This window comes from Marmota monax, unplaced genomic scaffold (assembly GCF_021218885.2).
Source record: "Marmota monax isolate L192 unplaced genomic scaffold, Marmota_monax_Labrador192_F-V1.1 WCK01_AAM20220418_F8-fsc00205, whole genome shotgun sequence".
In the NCBI taxonomy this organism is placed as follows: Eukaryota; Metazoa; Chordata; class Mammalia; order Rodentia; family Sciuridae; genus Marmota; species Marmota monax.
Window position 1 is genome coordinate 1388614 of NW_026692417.1, and position 16247 is coordinate 1404860.

Below are 16247 nucleotides of genomic sequence, written 5' to 3' on the forward strand. Positions count from 1 at the left end.
ACACCCAAGCCAGACTGGGGACAGACACACCGACTCTGACACATTCTCACACTCTGGGCCAGGTCCCCACATGCCGCCCACCCTGCAGAAACACCCAAATACCCTCAGTCAGTTCTGCCAATTCCCAGAACACTCCCTGGACACACACAGAGATCCAGTCTCTATCCTCCGCCCCACATCCCCCCCACAAACCCTGTGTGCTCCAGACAGCAGCCGGAGGGTGGAGAGGAGAGCAAAGGGAGGAAGGAGCAGGCGTCAGAGAGGATGTGCAGCCAAAGCCCTGGGAGCTGAGGGTATCAGTTGCCACACTCCTTTCCCAAAACCCAGTAAGCCAAGACAACTCTGGACGTCTTGCCAGGGGCCCTGCCAACTTCCCACACTCCCAAACCATTACCACCAGACAAGGGCGTGAGGTGCTGGGCAAGTGGAGATTATCCCACTTACTCCTCATCACAGGGAGAGGATTATCTTCCCCAAATGCCTGTCACCCTAAATCCCAAGCAGTGCTCCCAACCAGACTCCACAAGGCAGCCCTCAACATACCTACCCCTCCAGCCAAGCCTAAGTCCTGCCCTGCTCATGCCTCCCAGAGGGCAGAAATCTGGATACTGAGCCTTGTATTTGGGGGCAGGCCCTACCCTCACATCACACAATTCTGAGGACCATCCCACCTAAGACTCTAGAACCAGAGCAAAGAGTGGCCTGGGGAGATAGGTCCCAGAGAGTAGAGCCAGCTTCAGAGACCAAAAGGTTTAGGGAAGGGGAGCTAATTAACTGGGCTCTGGGTTGATATCTCCCAAACAAACCTGAAGGCCACTCAGACAATATTCTCTCCCCCATAGTAGACTGGGTGGCAGGAACCACGTCATGGCATGAGTGGGTGACTATGCCCAGCGTGGGAGGAACAGGGGCGATCAGGATGGGGCTGCCTACAGCTAGCTTCCTGCCAGAGTGACACAGGGTTGGGAGTAGGAGGGAAACTAGAGAGGTATCCCAGAGTGTCAGCAGGGGCATTTAGGGTCAGACTGAAGGGAGCAAGATATAAGGGATTTAGAAGGAGGTGGCCAGGATTAAGCTGTTCCAATCCCAGGGTCCTCTCAGAACTGCCACTTCATCTGCACTGCCTCAAGAGTCTGGTGGTGCAACCCTGCAATGACCACCTCAGGCACAAGCTCACACCCTCAAAGTCCCTGCAAATCCAAGATCCTCAGCTCCCAAAGGCCTACTCATGTCTGACCCTACTGACCTCTTTGTTTCATAGCCAGGACTCTCATGCAGTACTGATGTCCCAACTCTCCTGTGCACCATCTTTCATAGCCACAAACTCCCTGACTCCACAACCATTCCCCTTCTTCCTCCAGGAGGAAGAACCAGATCCCAAGTCCAAATACTTTCTCTTGTTCCCTCCCCCAGACTCATCTCCACCCCTCCAGGGGGGGAAGCCCCAAAGCTCTAAGCCACCCCAACTCCAACCTGGGGCTTCCCCAGTCCAGCCTCCCCATACAGTCCTGAAGGAGCTTGAGGAGTTTGGGGACCTAGGCCCTAATTTCCTAGCAAGCCCCAGGAGGGTCCTTACTGAACCACTTCCCCCCAAAGGGTATTAATACCCTTATAAAGACTGCAGCCAAGAAGATGAGCAAGAGACATCTCTCAATCTCCCCACTAATGTGGGGGGAGTCAGGAGCAGAAATGAGGGCTGGGGTAAGCAACAAAGGGTGAGCAGTCAGGAAGTGTTCTCAGGTACAATCCCTTCAGAAAACATTATTTATTTATATATATATATATATATATATATATATATATACACACACACACACACACATATACATATTTATATGCTTTGTGTGTGTATACACACCTACACACAGGCAGCAGGCAGAAGATAACCTGGTAGCAGAAGAGGGAGTTGACACAAGGTGGGGTGAGGGGGGTACCCTTACATGTCAACATATTGGGCATCCTATCCAAGACAGGATGAAGAATGAAGAAACTTCTCCAAGGCTGGTGGACTTTTTAAAATCTGATTTTCATATAAGCTGGTCCCCACCCCCAGGTTAGTACAATGGGGGCCTGCCCCTCTTCCTATGGAGCAGCCTGACAACAGGACAGTACCCAGAAATGAGGAGAGGGGATATAGCCAAGTTGATTTTTCCCTCCCCCGCACCCGACACACATACACACATCTGGCTAGCAGCTTCCAAGCCTCGTGGGTGGCACCAGGTCCCAGACATCCGAGGCAGAGCAAGGTCGGCCAGTCTATTCTGTCCTCCTCCACCCTAAAAGGCTTCCAAAACCCCATTGTAACACAAGACCCAAGGACACCCCCCACACGACTACACTGGCTCCGCACCCAATTCTGACGGCTCCCCTCACTCCAGGGGGGACACCAGCTGGGTGGGCCCCGCCCCCAACCAGCTCTTTCTGGTGGGGGTGGGTCCCCTTGCTGATTCTCCCCAAACCACAGGGCGGCTCAGGTAACAGGAGGAAGGAGGGAGGGGGCTAGTCAGTTGGGCATCTGATCTCTCCCCAAACAGGTTTGAAAGTCTTTTTGTTTTGCTTGGTTTTGAGGAGAAAAGAGAGAGCAGGAGTTCCCAGTGGCGGTTCTGACACGGCTCGAGCGCCGGGGACATGCACGGCAGACTACCCCAGACGCCTCAAGGCTGCGCGCGAAGACTCGGCGCAGACAGACGCACAGATGGGGCTCCCCCACCCTGGACACGGAGGCGGACGGCTGGGAAGCCCAGGAACCCTCAGGTTCGGGTCGGAACTGCCTGGCACTTGGTCCCTGCCCTATCAAGAGCAGGCCACCGCGCCCCGAAGCCAGAGGGTGCCGAGGGCTGCCGTGAATCCCGGGGGAGAGGTTACCTCGCAGCAGGGGGACGCAACACCTCTGGAGAGTCAGCGGGCACGGCGTCTGCCCTAACCCGGCGCCTCGGCGCTGCTTGGCGTCAGGGTTGTGGGGTCCCGGGAGAGGAGCCGTCCGGGGGGCCGCGGCTCAGGGGCGCGGGGCGACGGCAGCGGCCATGGCGAGTCACGTGCGGAGGCTGAAACTTTACCCGGAGCCCCAGACTGGGGGGGCGGAGGGTATGGAGCTGGGGTGGGGGGGAAGGCCCCCCTCAGGAACGCCCCTGCCCGCCCACCGGCCAATCACCAGTCAGGGGCGGGTTCTCAGGCTCACGCCCGCCCCTCTCTCCTTAATAGACCTAGGGAAGGGCGAGTCTTAAAGGAGACGCTCCATGCTGAAGGTTAGACCGTGGGAATCTGAGAGAATCTCTCCCTCAACGCCAGAATGTGAGATTCAGAGCGAGAAGCGGGTGAAGTTTTGTGGAAAGAATGAAAATAGGGCTCAGTGGAGAAAGGATCGCAGTGTGTGGTATCCTATACTCCCTTTTCCAACCACATACGCCCACACTCATAGGGACGTGCTTCTCTCTCTCTCTCTCTCTCTCTCTCTCTCTCTCTCTTTCACACACACACACACACACACACACACACACACACATACCACACCTAAACCTGGGAAGAGAGAAAGAAGAAAGAAGATGGTGAAATATGGAAGTGAATGCAGTGCCCTCGCTGTCAAGGCCCTATCTCATAATTACTATTTTCCAGGATTAGCTGGATCTGAAAGCTGCGTGACCTTGAGCAAGTCAATTCCCTTCTCTGGACCTCAATTTTCTCATTTGTAAAAAAGGAGCACAGGAATAAATCTCCCTCAGGGACACCTCCTCCCCCCCCAAAAAAAAAAATACTCTCCGGTTCTTTAGGGTCTGAGGAATCCTGGCCCAACCCAACCCCCAGGACCTATTGAAGTAGTTTCCCCAAAGTGGATAGCCCTTGATCTTCCAGTAGGGGCGACCAGGAGTATCCATCTATGCTAGAAAACCCGGACTCAAGCTTCTCTGCAAGGTTGGAGGACCCAAAAGTTTCTCATTTATGTTCCAGCTGGACAGGATCTGGATCATGCTTCATCTGCAGTCCCCAGTCCCCAAACGGCCAGGAGCTCCCTCCCTGCCTGCTACTGGGTTTGGGAGGATCATATCCCCACCGTTAGCAGAACCTTCCTGGGTGGGTGGGTGAAGGGATCAGACTCACTCTCACTAGGGAACAGCCTAATGAGTTCCCTAGGAACGTTCCACCGCCACGTTCCAGGACAGAGAAGTGGCCACAAGTGTCCCCACAGGACTTCCCACTGGAAGGGAAGTGCCACACTCCCAAGCCATCACCCGAGTGAAGAGCCTCTCATCCTGACCCGCCGATCCGACAACCCCCTCATGACAAATTAGGAAAGGAGGCCAAGAGTGGACACCGGGTTTTGTCCACGGTCGCACGGGTTGCAGAACCGGCTCTAGAATTGAAGTATCTGGTTGCTCTCTCTGTCTTAGCCCCCTAGTCTTGGAAGGAAGCAAAGGCAGGATAGGTCGGGTCGGTGGGACGCTAAGCTCAGAAGTCCGCAAGGGAAAACCTTCACGGCAGTGCGAGCAGCGTTTCCCCAGACCCTTTCCTGCCTGCTGGGCTGGGGCTGTCTCCAGCTCCCGTCTGGATTTCCGTCTGCCGGTGCGAACCGCCCGCCCAGTCTCTCCCGCCTTGTCCCGTCCAGATCCATCCGCAAACATGTGCTCAGCCGGCAGGAATGCGCCAATGGCTCCCAGATGTGGACGCTGACGCTTAACCCCTTCCCCTCCATCCCAGCCCCCTCCCCCAGGGCCTTCCAGCCTAAGCCCCATCGACCACAGGGACCTCCACTCAAGTAAGGATCCAGCCTGCCAGGGGAGTTAGAGCCAGCCCACTTCCAGCCTCTACAAGCTTCTCCCAGCCAGCCTAGTTCCTACCAGCTGAGACCAGAGGGGAAGGTTCATGGACTGAAAAATGCAAGTGGGTATGCACAGTTACACTGCCTCCAACATGTACGACCTTCACATACACCTGCCAGCATAAGGATTCAGGTACATTCTTGCACGCAGAGATTCAGACATCTTCATACAAATGCATACCTACCTGCACATTCAGAGAACAAATGTATACACCCTCAAAACACATGTATGCACATCCAGCAAGAACAAGCACATGCAGACATGTGTACACACACAAGGGCATGAAGCAGAGGGTGGGGCATGCTTCTGAATCGACACAGCAGTAAGCCCATGTGCAGATGAGGAAAGAAATTCATGCACACACAAACCCACCCCCACAGAGGGTCAGACACTCATAAGACTGTGCCCATATGTACAAACACATAGCACACCTTTGGGGTATTCCCTCCCCAGGGCACCCAGTACCACCTGTCCGGGGTTCAGTCTTACCCAAAATTGACTCCTGGAAGCAGGAGAAGTTGGGGGAGAAGGAATTTCCAATCCCCAGTAGCAGCTGAACTCCAGCTGTGCTGGACTCCAGCTGTGCTGAACTCGAGCTTCCAGCCCCTCCCACCAAGGACCCTGATAATGAAGAGTGCTCAGGAAGTGGCAGCAGAAGACCAGCAGAGGGAGAAGAGCCACCAGGCAAGAGGTACCTTAGTCTTTAGGAAAGACACTCCTCCAGGAGGCCTACCCTTCCCCTGCATACAGGAGATAGGCTGGCAGAGCATCTGAGCCCTGGTTTCGTGAAACAAGGATCCCTTTTCAGACTGACAGGAAGCCAGAGAGAGCTTGGATAGGTAGGACATCCAGTGACAGGTCCCAGTAGTCAAAGGAGATATAAAATAGCCCTAGGAGAGCCCACACTTCTAGAAAAACAAGACCTTCTCTTCTCATAGCCTGTGGGAATGCCTCTTTAGGCATTTCATTAAGTGGAATCTAAAGAGAGAATGGGAAACAGTTGTCTCTCCAAGACCACCTGGATGCAGGTGGGGTAGGAGACTTCTACTGAAACCAGCCCCATCTGACCCTTCTTTTCCCTTGCCTCCCAGATTATTTAAAAAAGGTGTTCCTCTCACAGTTACCTTCAAGGCACCATCTCATTTGACTCAGTCCTGAGGGGGCAAGGCTCTTGTTTCCATTATATAGATGAAGAAACAGACTCAAGGGCTGAGGTTGTGGCTCAGTTGTAGAGCACTTGACTAGCATGTGTGAGGCACTGGGTTCAATTCTCAGTACCATATATAAATAAATTAATAAAACAAAGGCTCATCAACAATATATATATATATATATATATATATATATATATATATATATATATATATATATACATATAATCTCAAAAAGTAAGTTACCTTTCCAAGTTCATATAGAGCTGGGATTCAAACCCCAGTCCTTTCCCCAATGCCCCCTGTGCCCAACCCTGACAGCATTTATGCCAAATCAAACATTCCACATCATTCTGTAGCCTGCAGCTTCTTCCTTTAACCTCTCAACAGAGCACATGGGAGAAACACCATTCTTGCCTAGCTTTGCAGGTTTATGGGTGGGGCCAGATCGTGCCAGGAGAGATCTGAGAAAGCACTAGGGACTACACATATAACACTCTACCTCCTCCCCAAGCATGGTGCCCACCTGCCTAGCAGGCATGGCTGGGTGACTCAGCCGCATCCGGGGGAGATGCCAGGGCAGTGACTCACCTACCGAGAAGAGCAGAGTCTGGCCCTTTGCCAGCCCCAGGACAGAAGCGACTTAGTCACCACAGGGACTGCACTGCCCTACAGGCATGGTCCAGGGATCAGGGACAGGGGCAGGCTGTGCCCTTCCATGGTTACATGCGCCCCCTGGTGAAGGTAGGCTTCAGCATCCTGGAGTGAGCTGAGGCTGTGCCTGTCCCTGCCCCTCACTACTATCTACCCCCATCACACCAGGCCCTGCTCCAGTGCTGACAAGTTCTGTGAGACCCCTAGGCTGCTCTGCCCTCCTGCAGCCTGCCCCCTGCCCATCACTCACCACCCACTCTCCTACCTGCCCCACCTCCTTCTGCCACCCAAGTTGTACCCAGGCTGAGTCTCCTTTAACATGTCCTGGCAGCACCCCTGCCCCCACAGCCCCTCTCACACCCCCCCCACATACATACACATGCACTTGCATATACTTCTGCCAGTCTTGCTTCTGCCAACAGCTGCTGAAGTTGTTGAGAGGGAGGGAAATCAGGAGGGTGGGGTACAGGGATTGAGTTACTAGAGCTAATGGGGTGGGCTGTCACCCAATCCCTTCTCCAGCTAGTACCCCCACCATCTCCCTCACCCACCTGCCTCCCTCCCCACCTCTGGCTGGCAGCCTACTGCCCTTTGAGCTTCTCCACCCCCACTCCACCCAAACTAGGAAATAAATGTTCAAGAGTATTTGTCATGCTAAGACCAGCCCAGCACATGAAAGAGAATGAAAGAGACAGAGATGGACATAAAGAGTAATTCCTGTGCTCAGTGTTCTGGCTCCACACTAGGTGTGTGTATCTATATATATATGTATGGAAGGGGACTGAGTAACTTTAAGAGTCCCAGTGGAGTTGGTGAGGCCCAAGGGGAGTTGACAAGCTGAACAGCCTCAATCCATTTGCACTATTGATTTCTCACACACTGCAGCAGGACTGATGGGAGGGGCATGATAAATCAGCACCCCCATACACAGAGAAACTGAGTGGAGATGGGGGAGGGGTTCCTGCACCATAATTTGTGACCTACTGGGAGCTGCTTGGTGGGGAGGGGTGTGTGGCAGAGGAACCAGAGAGGTTGAGAGGCAGGAGATAGGATGGGGGAGAGGGTGTTGGATTAAGGGCTGTCTGGAACACCTCCTCCCAGCTGAATCTGAAGCTGATTTGAAGAAAGAAGGTGGGGAGATAGATGTACCCTGCTTGGTTACACAGACAGGGCCCTGGACAACTCCAGGGAGCACCATTCACTTCATAGTTCAAGGAATGGCTTCCTGTGCAACTGTATGACATGGTGGCCCTCGGGGAGACAGAACACAAACTGAATTCTGAAGGACCACAATTCCCCACCAAATTTCTCCCCCTATCCCCCTAACTCTCAAATACCCACTCCTGCCTCCAGGCTTCAGAGGAGGGCTCCCTTCAAATTAGTGATCAAGAACTGGGGATATAGCTCAATTGGTAGAGTGCTTGCCTCACATGCACAAAGCCCTGGGTTCAATCCCTAGCACCACCAAAAAAAGAAAAAGAAAGAAAGAAAACAGACTAGTGATAAAAAGCCTGTGCTAATCTCTCCACTCCTCAGACCTGCTCCCTTCCTTTGTTGAGGGGAGTGGCAAACCAGGACCATGACCCACTGGGCTGTTAGAGGGAGGCGCTGGTCTTGGCAGGAGGGAACTCACAAAGGGCTCTGGAGAGTTTAGAGACTTGTGTCCAATGTTTTCCATCTGTCCCTAACTCATCCTGCAACTGTGGGCAAATCCCTGACCCTCTCTAGCTCTCTAAAATGGAGCAGCTGGAAGGGACGTCCCTTCTGTAAGGTGTCTCTAAGCCCCATAGCTCGCCAGCCTGTGAGTGTATTGGAACCTGTCCAGCACCTCCATTCACACCAGTGGCCACAGACCACCCAAACAAACCCCAACCCCAACCTCCTTCCAGCCTGGGCATGGACTCTCTCCATACAGTGGAGACTTAATAAACAAAACAGGCTGGGGTTTACCTAAGACCCTGTATAAACAAGCAGAGAGGGAAATAGACTATGTGTGCTGGCCTGAGGTCCCCCTCCCTGCAGCAGGGGAAGGAAATCCAAGGAGGTGTGGAGAGGGAAAGTGACCAGAGAAATGACCAAGGGGCCTGAGTTCATGTCTCAATGCAGTCTGTGGCTGGTTGAGGGTCCTAGGGCACACCACATCCCCCTCTAGGCCTCAGTTTCCTTCTCTGTAACCTCTGTAACCTTGGTAACCTCTAAAGTCCCTTCCAGTTCCATAAAGTTGGACAGAGAGCCTTGAGGGGTCACAGGACTCCCCCTGCCAAGTCCAGCCCGTCTACCTGGTCAGACCCTTCTCAGCAAGCTCTTGCTCATGCTCAACATGCCTCAATCTGTGCCCCCACATACTCCTTTGCCTGCCTCTTACCCTCACCTTGGCCAGCCCCTCTGCCTGCCCCGTGCTTTTCTGCACGTCCCTCCTGCCAGGGGACAGACCAACTAAAAATAGTCCCTGCAGCCTTTCTCGCCCACAGCTGCCCAAAGAGCAGGAAATGAGGGGGGCAGGGATGCTCATGCCCTGTCCTCCCCCACCAACTCCCAGCTCAGAACCATGTCCAGCACTCCAACCTGGGGCCAGTGCCAACTTGGCCATGTCAGGGGCATCACACACCCCTTCCCTAGGGGGAGGTTTGCCCATAAGTGCCTACATCACAGAGCTGCCCCTACTCTGTGGGAAGAGGAGAAAGGACGAAAGCGGTCTAGAAGGAAACCTTCCCAATTTCTGACAAATCAGTGCCAACCACATTGTGGGCATCACAAGGGCAGGTCCTGGCTCCACTGGCTGCTCTTTTGAGGCAGAGGGAATTGGTGTAGAGAAGTTTGTGCCAGTTTTCTTTATCCTGACCCAGCTGGAGGGAAGACAAATAGTGCCCCAACCTCAATTATGCTAATCCCCTGCTCCCCAAAACACACGGGTGCAGATACAGGGGTTTCCATGGCCACCCCAGATACCATGGGGAAAAAAACTAAAAAGGATAGCAGAAGATACTGGCTACCCACATGTAAAGATAGAAGCCTGGAGGCGAGAACAGGCCATGCCTGCCAGGTTGGGCATGCGCTGCCCCCAAGCTGAGTCAGAGGCTATGAGGGAGAAGCCTGGGTGCTATGGTGCCAGGGACTACAGTGCCCTCACCCCACCCCACCTGGGATTCCTGACACCTCCCAGTCCTAGGGGAATGCCCTCCCTATACAGGAGGCAGGAAATCAGCTTAGTGACTCTCTGGAGGCCTGCAAGGGAGCCCGGTCCATGAAGCAGGCGGGAAACCCAGGAGTCCTGGCACCTAGCCCAGAGAGTGAATGAGAGAAATACCTCAGAGGGGAGGAAATGACCCAGATGAACGCAGACACATGGTACCCCCAGCAGCTCCCAGATGTGACCCCATAAGAAGGTACTGGCCAAAAGGGCTGGATGGGAAAAATGAATGTATTTCTCAACAAGAGGAGAGAAGAAAAAGAAGCCAGAGGAATTGGAAGCCCAACTCTCACCTCCTTATCAAAGTCAGAGGTACTGACATTAAGGTCATCAAATACTAACAGGGTCCTCAGGTGCCCAGTGTGTTTCCCCTGCAGTAATCTCCATCCCCTGGCCTATTTGTTACTGAGCTTCCTTTGGCACCCCTTCCCTGGGGCCAAGCCAAGCAACCAGTCAGCAGGCTCAAGGTGGTGCTCAGGAGGCCTGGGCAATGCCAGGGGCAGCCCTCATACCATCCTCCCACTGGCTTCCCTCCCGCCCGCTCTCAGCCACCACACATATCTCAGCTGTCGAATCCGATTAGAGCTCCTGCCCAGTGAGCCGGACAAGGAGGCCACTGGGCAGGGGAGAGACAGAGACAAGGACACAAAGCAGGAATGGCAGAAGGAAGGTGGAGACAGGGCTCAGGGGAGTAGCTGTGGAGCCTCAGAGGAAAAACAGCAGGGTGGAGAGATCTGTACTCCGACCAAAGTGCTCTGGAGACACCTACAATCTGCATTAGGGGAACTCTGCAGTACCTGGGGCAACAGCTATGCCTGTTTCCTCAGTCCCCCAGATGGACAGGATGGGGGAAGGAAACTGAAGGCAGAGAGACTGACCTAGATTTAAGAAAAAGGATCCCATCCTAGAATCTTTCAGCCACAACTCCCATTTGCGCTGGGCTTTACCATACATTATCTTATGGGGTCTTAATGGCAGTGTCCCTGCCAGGCAAGCCAGGCTTGCTATTGATAATTTCTACAAATGAAAAAACTGAGGCGTGGAAAAAGGAAAGACTATAAATGCAGAGTTAAGTGACCCTGGGCTGAGTTTCAAATTCAGGCCTCTGATTCCCGATTCGCTGCTCACACTCAATCTCTATTTTCTTTCTTGGGTCGAAAGCAGAATAAAGTCTGAAACTACTCCATTATCTATCCTTTCCTCCAAATACAACCCTCAGGAGACCCGAGGAGCCATGGAGGAATACAGGGTACACTTTATACCCAGACAGTTACCGGATAGGTCCATGCCACCCACCCCCACTACACACTGAGAACCTGAGGAGTTCCCTCAAAGTGTGACCAGTCTCTATCACACTTCTCCATAGTCTACTACTCCCTAAGGCAAGATACACCCTTACACATGGTTTCTCAGACAAGTCATTCACCCCTTTTATAAACCCACTAAACCAGAATATGCTCTAGATCTTCAGAAAGCAGGGACTGTCAGCCCACAACAGAAGAGAAAAATATGCCAATATAAACAGTAGGTGAAATCCAGACCTCTTCCAAAGAGCCTGCAGGAGGGCAGAAGCTTGGGGACCTCCCAGCTGTAGGGTAACACCAGGAGCCTGAGGCTCTGAAAGCCAAGGAGCCCAGGGAACTGGCATGGCTGGTCAACGTCCCTGGTCTTGTCTACACCCCCTTTCCCAGCCATCTGGACTGAGCCTCTTCTGGCCTGGGCCATATTCTGGGATCTCTCCTCTGAGATGCATGCAGAAACCTCTACCCAAAACTTATAGATCTTACACCACATGGTCTTTATACATATACACACACACACAGAGTGGAGGGGGCTTTTTGAAATCAGCATTGAGGTATTGGCAGGAATAAAGGCTCTAAGTTGAAAGAACTTACCCTAGAGGAAAAGGTCACCAAAATGCTCATAACCTCCACTACCCTTTAGCAAAGCCCTTGGCTACCGAAGTGTGACATGAACCTGGAAGGAGACATTTGGTCCCCTACAAGGTGAGTAGGGAGTGGGGGCAAAGTCCTGAGCTCTTTGGGCAGGAAAGCAAGAGAGAAATCCCTTGGGAAGGCTCAGATCCCTCAAGCTCTTTCCACTCTTTCTGTTACCCCAACACTTGCCAATTATCCAGTCTAGGTGAGATGGGGGAAGGGGTATTGGGCAATACTGCAAAGGTGGGTACAAAGGGTGTGGGGCCTGGGCAGACCTTCCCCCAACTTTCCTTTCTTAGAAAATGAAGAATGCCTCAAGGAAATGTGGGAGGGGTGCTGGAGGGTGCAGGGGTTTTGATCTTTCAGACACCCCACTGTTCCTAGGCTCCCACCTCCCAGGACTACAGTGAAAAATGGGGGAGGAGGGATGAGAGCCTGAACTGGTGAAAAGGGAAACGGCAAGATCAGAGGCAGAGGGGCCGGGCAAAAGGTGGCAAAAGGAGAATTGGGAAGGGGTGTGCATGATCCTACCTGCTCAGGTGTGTGCTGGCAGGGGGGCGATGGGATTCCCAGGAGAACCGGGGAAGCCCTCTCAGCTCGATTCAGGATTCCCCCCTGCTTCTGGGTTAGGCTGCTGCAAGAAGCATAGGTTCCCGTTGGGTCCTAAAGTCCACTCTCTAAACAGTAGTCTCTCCCGCCTTCTACTATCAGCTCTGAAGTCCTAAGGTGCAGAGCTGAGGACCCATGGGGGAGAAATAACCCACTGGAAGAAAGGTGAAATCAGTCATAGGCTAGGGACAGGTATATTCCTGGTCTCAAATAAAGCATATGAATGCTTTAAGCTAAGGATAGGATGGCAAGGGGTAGGAGGAAAAGACATTTTTTTCCTGCTTGCCCTGAGCCAATGGATTTGGACCTTTGGTGCTAGAGAAGAGGTTAAGATCTCTACCACTTGTGCTGAGCCATTCAGCTACTGAGAATTTGAGGAAGGAGATGTTATTTTTTGATGGATACTCATTTCTGTCCTCTTCCTCAGAGACTATAGCAGTCTCCTTCATTCTGCCCTAAGTGCCTAGGAGGCCATGCCAGGGGAAAATTGATGGTCAGCAAGTAAAAATAGCAGGATGACTTAGTTGGCAGCTGGAAACCTGCAAAAATCTTTTGTTTAGTTTTTGCAGTGCTGGGATTCAAACCCAGGGCTCAACACATGTAGGTAAGCACTCTACCACTGAACTACAACCCACGCCCAAAAAACTGGCAGAATTTTATCACTAGACTGAGGAGTGTGTGTGTGTGTGTAAGTGTGGGGTATACCAATATACCTATACAGGTGAGAGTCTGAGAGGCTGAGGAAGGGGAAAAACCAAAAAAGATCTTTGAGCTATATCCATAACTAGAAATAGCAACTGTCAGTGGAAGAAAAGACTGCAGAATTAAGAGGTCAACTAGTGTCTTGACCCAGCCCTCAACAGGGTTCTGGATCTTTATTACCAAAATGCACAAGTTAAAGAGTATTTTTCCCAGGTATCATTTTGGATAAACACAGCGGGTAGAGGAACTCTTAACACAAAAGATCAGCTTCCAGGTCGCTGACTCAGTTTAGGATAGTCAGTTTGTTTGTAGCTCAAAAGGGAGAATTCAGGTGTGGTGGCCCAGGTGGGCCAGGGAAATAATGGGTGAGAAATCAGCACAATACTGGACTGAGAACATTTTGCAAGGAGAGTTACACATTATCTCCAGCAGCAGAGCAGGGAAAATGTCATGGGGTGAAGGGCCAGGGGAAGTCCAGGACAGACTTGAGGGAAGGGAGAAATCATGGCCTCTTCCTAGAAGGGGAGAGGGCAACAAGGCCTCCACCCCTTCTGTCTTGCCGGAAGAACTAGGGAAAGGAGCTAGACAGAAAGAATGGAGGGGGCTGGGGATGTGGCTCAAGCGGTAGCACGCTTGCCTGGCATGCATGCGGCCTGGGTTCGATCCTCAGCACCACATACCAACAAAGATGTTGTGTCCGCCGAGAACTAAAAAATAAATATTAAAAAATTCTCTTTAAAAAAAAAAAAAGAAAAGAAAGAATGGAGGGCCGCAGGGTGGAGTCCATGGGGTGAACTTAGGTCAAGCCTTTCACCCTAATGTGCCTCAGTTCTCTCCCAGCTGTTAAACAGGGCTCTTGGTTCTTCCCAGGCAGTTAATGAGTGTTTACAAAAGGGACTTGGAGATCCTCAGATCTCAGCTGGGCCACCACTACAGTTATAAAGCTCAATAAGGGCTGAGTGTTACTTGGGGAGGGGAGGAGCAGGGGAAGAGGGAAACAGACTACTCTCTTACAAACTAAGGATGAAACCAAGCTCAGAGAGCAGCACAGGCCCAGCTGCCACAGGATATCCTTGTGCCCATGGATGGAGGTCACACTCCACCCCCCCACCCCGCACCTCTAACCACCACCAAAGGCTGGCCTCCAGCTAGCTGTAGGCAGAACCCAGAGGAGCAGCTGGTCTTCATTAACTCCAGCTTTTTCACCCCCCACTGTGAACCCACAGCTTCTACAGGCCTTGGCTACAAGGGCTGCCCTAGCCCGACCTTGCAGCTGACACTGGGGTAGGGGGCACCTCACCAAAGGCCAACTTACCAGCTCTAAAGTAAGTGGAAGCAAGGCTCCTTTTTCCCATTGGGAGCAAGGAGAGAAAGAAAGGAGTGTGGGGGTGAGAGGGTGGAGGTGGGGGAATTTAGGGCAAACAGCAGGCAGTGAAGTCAGCTGGATTGAGGCCCAGAAACCCCCACACCCTGGGGCCAAGTCTTACTCTAGCTTTGCTTTCAGCTTGAGTCTTGGCTAGGCCCCAAACTAGGGAAGGTCCTGGCTGCCCCTTTCTGCCTCCCTACCCCCACCCTTATTAAATACACATTTTATCTCTCAGCATCTTCATTATCTTAACTGAAGGAGACAAGTAGTGGATGGCGGCAGTAGAGAGCGTCAGGAGGGGGGGGCGGGTGTGGGGAGCAGGCGCACCCTTGTTATAAAGTGCTGATCTAGCTCTTTCAGGCAGTGTGGGAAACAGAGGAGGGATCAAAGGGAGTGAGGCTGATTCAGAACTCAATTAGAGCTTTTTAAAAAACGGAGCTGCCTCTCCTTTTGCCAGTCTTCAGCCTTTACCCAGGCCCCTTGCACCCAATTAGCTTCTACTGCCAGTGCCTTGGGGCTGGGGCTGGAAATCAAGGGGAGGCCAGAGGAGTACACCTTCTCCCCCTACAGAATGTACTTCTAAGAGGAAGACCTGCTGTGTTTGCAGCTCAAGAGAATGTGTCTTAGAGGGTGTCCTGACTTTTCAAGAGGAACCTGAGATCACTACTTTCCCCAAATGTTAAAAAGTAGGACATCAAAAGTGGGTTCCTTCCTAGGTCCTTGCCAACTATAGGCAGTTTCTGGTCAATATCTAGGGACACTTGGTAACAGGCACACCTCTTCCCAGCCCGAAGGTAAGCCTTGTCCCATAGCCAAAGTTTCCCTCAAGCAACAAGCAGCATAGAGGCTGTCTCAAGTAAAATACAACTACATCAGAGGAGTGACTGGAATGCATCTGTGAGGCCAATAAATGCTCCAGAACTATGCCAAGACACATTTTGTAGGTGAAGTACCCTTCTTTTGCAGGGGCCTGCTCTACCTCTGTACAAAAGCACCAACAATGTTTACCTTCAGCTGAGAACTATCAAGATGGTAAAGACAGCATCTTACTTGGTTCATTTATCATTGAACAATTGTTAAATACTTAGCAGGAGGGCTAGGGATATAGCTCGGTAGAGTGCTTGCCTCACACATGCCCAAGGCCCTGGGTTTAATCCCCACTGGTCGAGCGCGCGCACGAGCGCGCGCACGCGCACACACACACCCCCTACTAGGCACCAGGCACTGACTGTGAGGATAAATACAAATGTAAATAACATGTCAATCTTGGGCCTAGGCATGTAGTTCATTGGTAGAGTGCTTGCCTAGCATGCATGGCATGAGACCTAAGTTCCATCCCCAACACCAGAAAACAAAAACAAAACCTCTTAAATCTTGGACTTCTTTTCCTCCCATAGTAATCAACATAATACTTCTCAAAAAAAAAATTTTTTTTCAGTGCTAGGGAATCAAATCCAGAGCTTCATGTACGCTAAGCAAGTGCTCTATCATTGAGCTACATTTCCACTCCTAGATATTTTTAAAAAATATGGTTTAAGCCATATCTTATTTCCACTTCCAGGCCATACTGGGGCTTGAATCCAGGGCCTCATACATGCAAGGCAAACACTCTACTATTGAGTTACATCCCTAGCCCTTTTTATTTTGAAACAAAGTCTTTCACTTATTTCCTAGGCTGATCCCAAACTTTTGATCCTTTTAGCTTCCTGAGTAGCTGGGATTACAGGTGTGTAATACATACCCAGCTAGCTCACTTCCCAGTTCTTATTGGTGCATCTTAAAAGGGTTTTTAAAGGTAGGGAGTAATGAGGGAGGAGGGTTGGA

At 51.9% G+C, this 16247-nt stretch overlaps 1 protein-coding gene across 2 annotated transcripts in view; it reads right to left on the reverse strand.

Annotated features, from left to right (window-relative positions):
• The window catches only part of Rara (retinoic acid receptor alpha), a 44164-nt gene extending 31808 nt beyond the window's left edge, over positions 1-12356 (reverse strand). The window contains exon 1 of one of the 2 annotated variants that reach the window (XM_046442704.2): positions 12278-12356. The gene's annotated coding sequence lies outside the window, so the exon portion shown is untranslated. Of the gene's footprint in view, positions 1-2865; positions 3076-12277 lie in introns of those variants that run through there. The other variant, XM_046442702.2, reaches the window with a different exon arrangement.
• Between the last annotated feature and the right edge of the window lie 3891 nt (positions 12357-16247).